Genomic DNA, 10744 nt, shown 5'->3' on the forward strand with positions numbered 1-10744 from the left:
CTACCTCCCGGGTTCAAGCGATTCTCTGCCTCAGCCTCCTGAGTAGCTGGGATTACAGGCATGTGCCACCACACCCAGCTAATTTTTTGTATTTATAGTACAGATGGGGTTTCTCCATGTTGGTCAGGCTGGTCTCGACCTTCTGACGTCAGGTGATCTGCCCACCTTGGCCTTCCAAAGTGCTGGGATTACAGGCATGAGCCACTGTGCCCAGCCCTAAGGACTATGTTTGAATGGAGAACAGAAACTCTTCCATCTCCTTGTATGGCCCAGAGGCCTTGTGGAAGATGAGGGGGGTTGTGAGATAAGGAGAGGATGGTGGCCTGGTGGTCCTGGACACTGGCTGATGGTGTGCACCCTCCCCTAGAAAAGAGCCTCCCTCCCACCAGCCCCTCACTGAACCCCTCTGCGCCAGTTACTTCTGTCTCTGCAGCAGCTTGAGATGGGCCATGTGGTACCTTTATATTCTCTTCTCTGAAGCACTAGCAAGCTGCAAGGTTGAGTTAACCATATGTGGTTTTGGCAGCCCACGGACGCGGCTTCCACTGAGATCTGGGCAAGAGGAAGGAGTTGAAACTGCAGGAATAGGAATCAGGATTGGACATTAGAACAAGGAGACAGGGGCATTCACCATAAGGGAGGCTGCAGGATCTTCTTTCCTGGACATTTGTCAGAGAATTCTTGCCTTTAAAGGTTTACAGGCAGGGGACTGGATAAGATGACCTTGCGGCCTTTTCTTCAAGTTCAAGCTACAAGGGAGACTGTGGTCACAGCAACCCCCAATCCTATCCCTACATACCTCCTTTTCCCAAGAAATTTCCCAAATTGCCTATGCAGATAGCTGAGTCTAGGAAACATCATTTCTGATTCTCTTCTGTATTCTCAGATACAGATGAATCCTCAATGCCTGCCAGGCACATAGTAGGTGCTTAATAAAGAGAATGCCTTGATCTGGGAGGACAGACTCAGCTCTAATCCCAGTCTTTGCCGCTGTTGCGGTGGTGCCTCCACCAGTCCCAGCCTGTGTGTTTAGCTCTGGGGCTGGTGTGTTGCAACATGTTCCGTGCTAAGACACGCAGGGGTCATTCTGACAAGACACACACGCGCGTGCGCGCGCGCGCACACACACACACACACACACACACACACACGGTTTATTCTGAAGCCTTATTTCTGCTCCTCCACCCACATGGGCTCCTCCACCCCTCTCTGCAGTCAACCAGCCCTACCCTGCCTGTTTGCTGAGGTCAGGAGAAATAGGAAGGAGTTAGGCCCGGTGTGGGGCTAAGTATGTGCGTGTGTGCATGTGTGGAGGTGGAAGGTGGGCAGGAGGGGGAAGAAATGAAACCCTGGCAGCTGCAGCAGTCCAGGATTGTGAGCCCATTCCCCCCCCCAGCTGTGGCCTGGCTACAGCTCTGTGTGCCAGGGTGACAAGCAAGTGGATGGGGCAGGGATAAGGCAGGGAATAAGACAGGGAGGTAAGCTGGAGGATCGGGAGTTGGGGAAACAGGCAAAGGGCAGTGGCCCTGGTTATGGGATGGCCAATAGTTCAGGGGTGTCCGTATCTCCCTGGCCCTGCTTTTGGATGATGCAACTTCAGAAGGGAGAATGTTCAGCTACCATTCCTTTCTCTGGTGGGGAAAGTGGTCAAGGACGCTGCTAAGGTACCTTCATCCAGCCCGTCCTGTGTGCTAGCTTTGGGGCTGTAGAGCTTTGTTGATGGGGGACCTTTTTCTAAACCACCACTCCCCCAACACCCACCCACACAGGCTGCTTCTGCTTATCCTTCTATGATCTCTTTGAAGGTTGGGATCATTTTTATATTCTGTGTCACCAGATTTTATTTTCTGTGTTCACCAGTGCCTAACATAGAGTTGACACTGAATACTCAAGTGCTGAATGAAGGAATGTTTGTAGGGCCCTTGGCACACCATACAACCACGACCAGCATTCATGTCATCAACCACAGAAAGGAAGTGCCCTTGTCTTCTTAAGCTGCCTGTGAAAAGTTCTTTTTATGTTTTTGAGACAGAGTCTCACTCCGTCGCCCAGGCTGGAGTGCAATGGCATGATCTCAGCTCACTGCAACCTCCGCCTCCCAGGTTCAAGTGATTCTTCTGCCTCAGCCTCCTGAGTAGCTGGGATTACAGGTGACCGCTGCCATGCCGGCTATTTTTTGTAGTTTTAGTAGAGACGGGGTTTCACCATGTTGGCCAGTCCGGTCTCGAACTCCCAACCTCAGGTGATCCGCCTGCCTCAGCCTCTCAAAGTGTTGGGATTACAGGTGCCCACCACCATGCCTGGCTAATTTTTGTATTTTTAGTAGAGACGAGGTTTCACCATGTTGGCCAGACTGGTCTTGAACTCCTGACCTCAAGTGATCTGCCCACCTTGGCCTCCCAAAGTGCTGGGATTACAGGCATAAGCCACCACACCTGGCCGAGAAGTTCTTTCTGATCTCTACCCCAGGCTCTCCTATCGTGGAGGGATGTGCTACCCAGTTTCTTTTTTTCTTTTTCTTTTTGTTTGAGATGGAGTCTCACTCTGTCACGCTGAGGCCGGAGTGCAGTGACATGATCTCAGCTCACTGCATCCTCCGCCTCCCGGGTTCAAGCAATTCTCCTGCCTCAGTCTCCCAAGCAGCTGGGATTATAGTTGCCCGCCACCATGCCCAGCTAATTTTTTGTATTTTTAGTAGATATGGAGTTTCACCATATTGGCCAGGCTGGTGTTGATCTCCCGACCTCAGGTTATCCACCCACCTTGGCCTGCCCCGTTTCTTTCATGCCTGGGTTTCTTTCAGATCTGCTGCTTGATGTTTCCAAGCCCATCAAAGCCTCTTGACACCAATACTGTATTTTTGTGCCAATTAATTGTTCTGTCTCTCCTCCCAGTGTTTGTGCCTTTTCTCTGCCCCTTCCCCCATTGCCTTGACATTTTATGTCTATGCTCCTCTTCCATGAAGGGAACAGCTGGTTTGATGGTCCTTCAAATGAGAAGAAGGAGGTTCTAGCTTGGGGTGTGCCACTTTGTAGTTTTGTGACTTATCTGAACCTCGGTTTCTTCATCTTTACAATGAGGGTCGTTTTCTCATCTTAACTATTTTTCAGAGCTGTCACAATAATTAAAACAAAAATACCATAAATTTAAATTCTAACCTTTAGCAGTTTCCGAGTGCTTTCACAAACCTGACTTCATTTAATCCCCATACTCCAGTGAGGTAGATACGGCTAATGTATCCAGTTTACAGATGAGGAGAAACAGGGTGAAGTAACTTGTCTAAGATCATACTAAGTGGGAGAACACAAACCCTGGCCTTCTAATTCTAAATCCCAGGAGTACTCCATCTTTGGGGGGAAAAAATCCCAACCCAGCACAAAGCCTATGAAATGCTATACAAATATGTGATTACTACTTTGGGGCAAGGATGAATAAGCCCAAAGAAGCATCATGCTTGACGCTGAGTTGGCTGGCCGGTGAAGGCGTCTGTCCCTTCCCTTAGTATCCCCTGACTTACCTGTTGGACAGGTAGGGGGAAGGGGAGAGTAATGAGTCTCACCTGCTCAGAGCAAGGGTGGGGCAAGACACACCCCATCCCTTCCATTGGTTTTTTCCTTAGTCTTACTGACAGCCCCTTGTCCAATCAGGAGGAAGTAACTTTCTATCTGCCAATAGGTGCAGTGTTAGGATGAGACCTCAAGTTAGAGTCCATCCCTGGAGCCGACTGGCAGTCCCTGAGGCCAATGGCAAGCGGATAAACAGAGGCGGCCGTGGAAGAGGACTGGAGGTGAGGCTCCGCCCCTCGACGGGACAGTCAGGCGAGACAGCCAGTGAGCTCGCACCAGAGGGTGGGCGTCTCCCCCAGGGGCGGAGCTTCGAGGTGGCGAGGGGCGTGGCTTGGCTGTCAGGTCTCTTTGCCTTTTGTTCGGTTACTGAGTTGCTGCCTTGGCCAGAGTCCGGAGCAGCCGCCGCCCGACCACGCCGAGCTCAGTTCGCTGCCTGCGCCGGCTCCCACCCCGGCCCGACCCCGACCCGGCCCGGCCAGGCCCCATACTAAGGTGCGGGCGATCGGGAGCAGGTATCGCTGGGGAGAGAAGGGGTGGCGAGCGCCCGCGAGGCCGGTCCCTGCCGTCTCTGGGCAGGTGAGGGCGGGTGCCATGGAGCGCCACCCTGCACCGGCGGCAGGGGGCGCGCTGGGGTCCTGGGCGCGGCGACCTGGGGGTCGCGCGGTTTGGGCAGAGCGCGCCTGGGAGCTCCGCGAGCCAGAGATCTGAGCAGGGCGGGAGGGATCCGGACAGGTGCCTCCGGAGTCGTGCCTCCCCCGGGGCCCGCGCCCCTCGCCCGACGCCGCGTCCCTGACTCTCGCTGTGAGCTAGTGGGGGAGACTTTGCCCTGCTTTGACTGCGTCCCAGGGCTCACGCTGCAGTCAGGAATTTACCGTTTGGGAAACTTGCTGCTGCTGGTCTCTGGGGCCACTCTCACCCCACCCCACGCGTCATCCTCGCTTTCCCTCCCTCCGTACTCCCCCAGGCCTGGGTGGGGCCCTATTGTCTGCGCCCAGCTTGCCCAACTGTGGGGGCCGAGCACACATTTTCCTAGCGACGCTGGCCCCACCTGCCGAGCAGGTGAGCGCACGGAGTCCAGAGGCCCTGCCCTCCAACTCCCAGAGCCTCGTCCATACTACCTGCGGCGCCTCCCTCCACTCCGGTGGGAGCCGGGCTCTGGCTTCTTCAGCGGAGGTGGGATGGAGTGACAGTGGTGGGTGCAGGGCTCGACCGAGTGTCCAGCTGGTGTGTCTGGCATCCGTGGCTCGCCCTGGGGTCTGGGGGGTGGGGTCTGTGCACGGATGAAGAATTCAGGGTCACCTGGCCCAGTTTCCAGTAGCTGTGGCTGCTAGAGTGTTGGTAGGGGAACAGGACCCGTCTTCTTCTCTAACCTCTTATTGTTGGAAAAATCACCCAAAACAAACTTTGCAGGAGGAAGTATTCACAGCAGCTTGATCTGGGGGTTTTCCTGTCTCCTTGCCCAAAACTTCCTTTAGGCTTAGGGGGTCCTTCTTGGTGCAAAGCCCCTTCCCCTAGCCGGCCCCTGGCTGAACCTGGGCGGGTGCCTGCGCTCCGACCCTGTCTTCCCTGCCCCCACCTTCATCCTCTTCGCTGGGCCCCAGGGGCCTGAGGTGGGGGCCGGGGTGGGGGGTGGAAAGTGCTGAGAGGGGAAGCAGCTTCTTCCTTCTCTTCCTGCCTCCGGGGACCACCACACCCCCTCAGACGAGGCCTGCGTAAGTGGCTCTCTCTCTCAAGCTCTGCCCCCTCCCCAGGAATGGGGGTGGGGCAGGGCTGGGCCAAACTGAGGAAGGTGGGGGGAGTGGTTGTTCTTGTCTTTTTTTTTTTCTCTACCCCATCCCCCACATTACTTAGCTGGCTGGTAATTGAGGCAAAAGAGCGTGAGGCTGTGGGACTTGCCTTCCATTTGATTTCTGAATTATGAAGGTGCATGCTTTCTGGAGGCCTGCACAGACCTTTCCCACCCCCTTTCCTGAAAGAATTTGACAGGGAAAGTGAGACCGGAGGAAGGCTTTTTGGGGGAAGGTTTCTTCAGTGCTAGACTCCCTCAGGCAGAGCTGCATCGGGCCCCTGCCTTCCCTGCTCCCAATTTCCTGAGACCCCCCCTACCCTCCGGAATTGCGAATCTTGACCAGGCTTTCTACCCCGGTTTAAAAAACAATCTGAAGTGTGGTCTTTTTGCAGGATTTGGAGCCCAGCCTCCTTGGGGAACAGAGAGAGAATACCACAGTTGGGTTCTCTCTCAGTCCTGGGGGTGGGAGAAAGATTGCGGGGAGCGGGGATGGAGAGTGCTTGGAGGGGAAGAGTCTACCACCTCTTTCTTTGTTGTAGATGTGGGAGTGAGGCTGGGGGCCCAGACTCAGCCCCTTTATCCTGGGTGGGGATCACGCTCAGCCCGGGGCTAGGGGGAAGTCAGTGTGGGAACTCAGATCCTTTTCTGCTGGAGGAGGGGGGCGGTGCACCTCTGGGGAGCAACAGGAGCACGGAGTTTGGGCAAAAATAACCTGCTTTCCCTCTTCTCCCTGCCAAGGTGGAGGAGGGGAGGGCATTGTAATTATGTTGGCTAAATGATTAGTTTAGCTAATCTGGTTTGTGGCTGTGATGAAAAGATAATACTGAGGAAGTACTACTAGGAGGTGCCTGGTGAAAACTGGCCACTGACTGGACTGGGGGACGCGGAGGAGGAGAAGGTAGGACCCAATTAGTCATTTCTTGCTAGATCAAGCCCCAGCTTGGGTGACTTGAGCCCTCCCACCCCCACTCCACCCCTCCCTTGCACCCTGGCTCCACTCCATTCCCTCTGGAACCTTTGGGCTGCCCGGGCTGAGGCTTTCAGAATGCAGTGTATAGGAACGAAAAAGGTCGGGCTAGGGCTGCCAACCTTCTTCCCTTCCTGGAGCCACCTTAGAATGAGATCGGTCAATTGACTAGTCTACAGAAGGACTGTTTATTTGGAGAGATGGGACAGTGGGGCAGTTCTGAGCACAGGACTTTGGGCTTGAACTGAGCTGGGTTTGAGAACCAGCTCTGTCTCTCATTACATTGCCTGAGTCTCAGTGACTTCTTTGGCAAAATGGGAATACAACACCTATCTACCCGGTAAGTACTTGACAAGATCAAGGTCAGACTTTACAGAAACCAAGCACTTTCTTTTTTTTTTGAGGTGGAGTCTCGCTCTGTCACCTAGGCTCACTGCAGCCTCCGCCTCCCAGGTTCAAGCGATTCTCCTGCCTCAGCCTCCTGAGTAGCTGGGATTACAGGCGCGTGCTACCACGCCTGGCTAATTTTTGTATTTTTAGTAGAGATGGGGTTTCACCATGTTGCGCAGGCTGGTCTTGATCTACTGACCTTGTGATTCGCCTGCCTCGGCCTCCCAAAGTGCTGGGATTACAGGCGTAAGCCACCTCATCTGGCCCAAACCAAGCACTTTCATTAACTATTCTTACTTAATCCTTATGGCTGAACAGGCTGGATGGCTCAAACCTGTAATCCCAGCACATTAGGAGGCCCACAAGGGCAGATTGCTTGATTGAGCCCAGGAATTCCAGACCAGTCTGGGCAACATGGTGAAACCCTGTCTCTACAAAAAATAGAAAAATTAGCCGGGCATGGTGGTGCATGCCTATGGTCCCAGCTACTGGAAGGGTTGAGGTGGGAGGATTACCTGAGCTCAGGGAGGTCAAGGCTTCAGTGAGCTGTGTCACTGTATTCCAGCCTGGGCAACAGAGTGAGTCCCTGACTCAAAATAAAAAAAAAAAAAGCGGGTATCATTTTCCCCATTCTACAGATGAGGAAATTGAAACTCAAGGAACTTAAGTAATTTCCCCAAGGTTGTACAGCGAGACCCAAGCAGCACCAAGACTGGCGTTTTGGTCCTCTGATTCCAAGCCCAGAACCCATCCTGCTGTATTGCCCCATACAGCTCTGGAAACGATTATTTTTTTGAGATGGAGTCTCGCTCTGCCACCCAGGCTGGAGTGCAGTGGCATGATCTCTGCTCACTGCAACCTCCACCTCCTGGGTTCAAGCGATTCTTCTCTTTCAGCCTCCCGAGTAGCTGGGATTACAGGTATGTACCACCACACCGGGCTAATTTTTGTATTTTTAGTGGAGATGGGGTTTCACCATGTTGGCCAGGATGGTCTCGAACTCCTGACCTCAGGAGATCCGCCCGCCTCAGCCTCCCAAAGCGCTGGGATTACAGGTGTGAGTGGAAAGGATTTTTCTGCACCCCCTTTCGAGAGCCTTTGCCTGATTGGGGAGAGGATAATTCAGACGGGCCCATAAAGGCATGCGTGAGTGGTGAATGCAGGGCAGGTTTGGTAGGTGAGGGTGATACCTGTCCTGGCCACCAGCCCTCTGAAATCTCCCCAGTGGCTTGATTTTTAGTTTCCGGTAGAGGAGGCTTCTCCCCAAGCCAGGGCTGCGTGGTGAGTGTTGGGGAAAGGTTGAGAGGGAAAGAGGAGGCAGGGGTCAAAGCTGTGCTGCCTCCTAGCTTGAGTTAGGTAGAACCATGGCTGTTTTGGGCTTGTTCATGTGTAGGAAGTGGGAGTTGCCTGCTTTGCTGGGGGCTGGGGCTATGCCAAGATAAAGGGTGCTGCCCTGTGGGGAGTGGCGAGAAACGAGAGTCCAGTTTAGGCCTGGGCTAATGTCCTGCTGGAGCGGACCAGGCAGTGCTGCCAGGCTGCTCTTGATGAGGAACTGGCTGTCCTCAGCTCTGAAGCCCAAGAGACCTGAGATAGGCAGCTGCTGAGAGGGCCTTTCTGGTGATGGAGGTGGGGGTCATGTGTGCTGCCTGTCAGCCAGAGCCTTGGCCCTCTAGGGAGGAGCTGGTGTCAGATTGTCCTCCAGACCTGCCTGGTTCTGGCGTCTCTGCCAGCTGGACATCGAACACCAGAATGGGCCTGGATTTGGGGTCTGGGAAATGAGTTCTCTTTATGTGATGGTGCAGTTGGGAGTACTGAGCCTGTCACTACCATGCTTCTGGATCCCCTGAGGGCAGGCGGGGACCCCAGGCAGGGGGATTATTGATTGTGGAGAAGGCTAATGGGACTTGAGACAGAGAAGAAAACAATGAACCCCATCCCACTGACTACAACAAAGAGGGGATGAGGTTACAGTTTCCCATCTCCCCCGAGGACATGAGAGCTCCTGCTTGCTGCACTTACTGAAGGGACTTGAAGGGACACGGTCTAGACAGGAGGAAGGGCTTTCTGCCTGCTAAAGATGAGACCTTGAGTCGAGAAGAAGTAAGAGAGAGAGGTGGAGGCTCAGCATTGACTGTTCTCTGATGAGGGCCATCCTGTCCGGCAGGGAGGCCAGGCAGGAATCGCTGCCCTTTGGGGAGACTCTTCATCTTGTATCTTTTGGGAGAAGAGCGAGCTGACAGTGAGAGGGAAAGCCATCTGTGAGCTGGCCCCGTGACCCCTGTGAAGAGGAAAAGCAGTGTGGCTGGGCAGGCCACCAGGGCTTGTGTTCCTGAAAGTGACACTGAGCGGCCTCTCCTGGGACATGGTTGAGTCTGGGGACATGGAATACCTCATTGTGAAGCAACTTCCTCTGCCAGGCCTGAAGGGAAAGCTCGTGGACCACTCCCCTTTGCTCAGCCTCCTGGCATCTTGGCCTTTGGGGCCAGTAGGGCAGGAAGCTCAGCCTTCTTGCTTTCTTGCTTTCTTTCGTTCTTTCTTTCATTCTTTCATTCTTTCGTTCATTCTTTTTTTTTGAGACGAGTCTCTCACTCTGTCACCCAACTGGAGTGTAGTGGCGCAATCTTGGCTCACTGCAACCTCCACCTCCCGGGTTCAGGTGATTCTCCTGTCTCAGCCTCCCGCGTAGCTGAGACTACAAGCGCCTGCCACTACGCCCAGCTAATTTTTGTATTTGTAGTAGAGACAGGGTTTCAACTATATTGGTCAGGCTGGTCTTGAACTCCTGACCTCAGGTGATCCACTCACCTCAGCCTCCCAAAGTGCTGGGATTACAGGCGTGAGTCACCGCTATTGGCACTCAGCTTTCTTTCCTCCTCTCTTCTCCTCTCCTCTTTTCTTTCCTTTTTTTTGGTTTGGTTTTTGAGATGGAGTCTTGTTCTGTCTCCCAGGCTGGAGTGCAGTGATGCAGTCTCAGCTCACTGCAACCTCTGCCTCCCAGGTTCAAACAATTCTCCTGCCTCATCCTCCTGAGTAGCTGGCACTACAGGCACACACCACCATGCTCAGTTAAGTTTTGTATTTTTAGTAGAGACGGGGGTTTCACCATGTTGGCCACGCTGGTCTTGAATTCCTGCTCAAGTGATCCACCCACCTCAGCCTCCCAAAGTGCTGGGATTACAGGCGTGAGCCACTGGGCCCAGCCTTCTTTCCTTTTTTTGAGGTAGGGACTCACTCTGTCCCTTAGGCTAGAGTGCAGTGACGTGATCACAGCTCACTGCATCCTTGAACTCTGGGCTCAAGCAATCCTCCTGCCCAGCCTCCCAAGTAGCTGGGTCCACAAGTGTGCACCACCTTGCCCAGCTAATTTTTAAAGTTTTGTGTAGAGACAGGGTCTTGCTATGTTGCCCAGGCTGGTCTTGGACTCCTGAGCTCAAGCATTTGTCCCACCTCAGCCTCCCAAAGTGCTGGGATTATGGGCAGGAGCCACCATGCCCAGCGGAAGCTCAGCTTTCTGTGTCTTTCTCTACTATGAAGACAGTGGCAGGGACCAGAGCAGAGTTGGGACAGGGGCTTGGCAATCAATAAGCTGCTTATTTAGGGGAGACTCCTCCTCTCCCTTGATTGAGAAAGTAACATCTGGCTGGGGCAGTGGCTTACGCCTGTAATCCCAACCACTCTGAAGGTTGAGGCAGGAGGATTGCTTGAGGCCAGGACTTTGAGACCAGCCTGCCAGCCTGTGCAATACAGCAAGACCCCATCTCTTAAAAAAAAAAAAAATTAGAGCATGGTGGTATGTGCCTGTGGTCCTAGCTACTTGGGAGGCTGAGGTGGAAGGATTGCTTGAGCCCAGCAGTTGAAGGCTGCAGTGAGCCATGGTTGTGCCACTGTACTCCAGCGTGGGCAACAGAGTGAGACCTTGTCTCAAAAAAGAAAAAGAAAATGGCCGGGCGCGGTGGCTCAAGCCTGTAATCCCAGCACTTTGGGAGGCCGAGACGGGCGGATCACGAGGTCAGGAGATCAAGACCATCCTGG

General features: G+C 53.8%; 1 protein-coding gene across 2 annotated transcripts in view; it reads left to right on the forward strand.

The window, feature by feature from the left end:
- Positions 1–3812: 3812 nt before the first annotated feature.
- JUP (junction plakoglobin) overlaps positions 3813–10744 on the forward strand; it is a 35751-nt gene continuing 28819 nt past the window's right edge. The window contains exon 1 of one of the 2 annotated variants that reach the window (XM_011998851.1): positions 3813–4058. The gene's annotated coding sequence lies outside the window, so the exon portion shown is untranslated. Of the gene's footprint in view, positions 4079–10744 lie in introns of both variants that reach the window. The other variant, XM_011998853.1, reaches the window with a different exon arrangement.

This window comes from Mandrillus leucophaeus, unplaced genomic scaffold (assembly GCF_000951045.1).
Source record: "Mandrillus leucophaeus isolate KB7577 unplaced genomic scaffold, Mleu.le_1.0 Scaffold58, whole genome shotgun sequence".
NCBI classification, from domain to species: Eukaryota; Metazoa; Chordata; class Mammalia; order Primates; family Cercopithecidae; genus Mandrillus; species Mandrillus leucophaeus.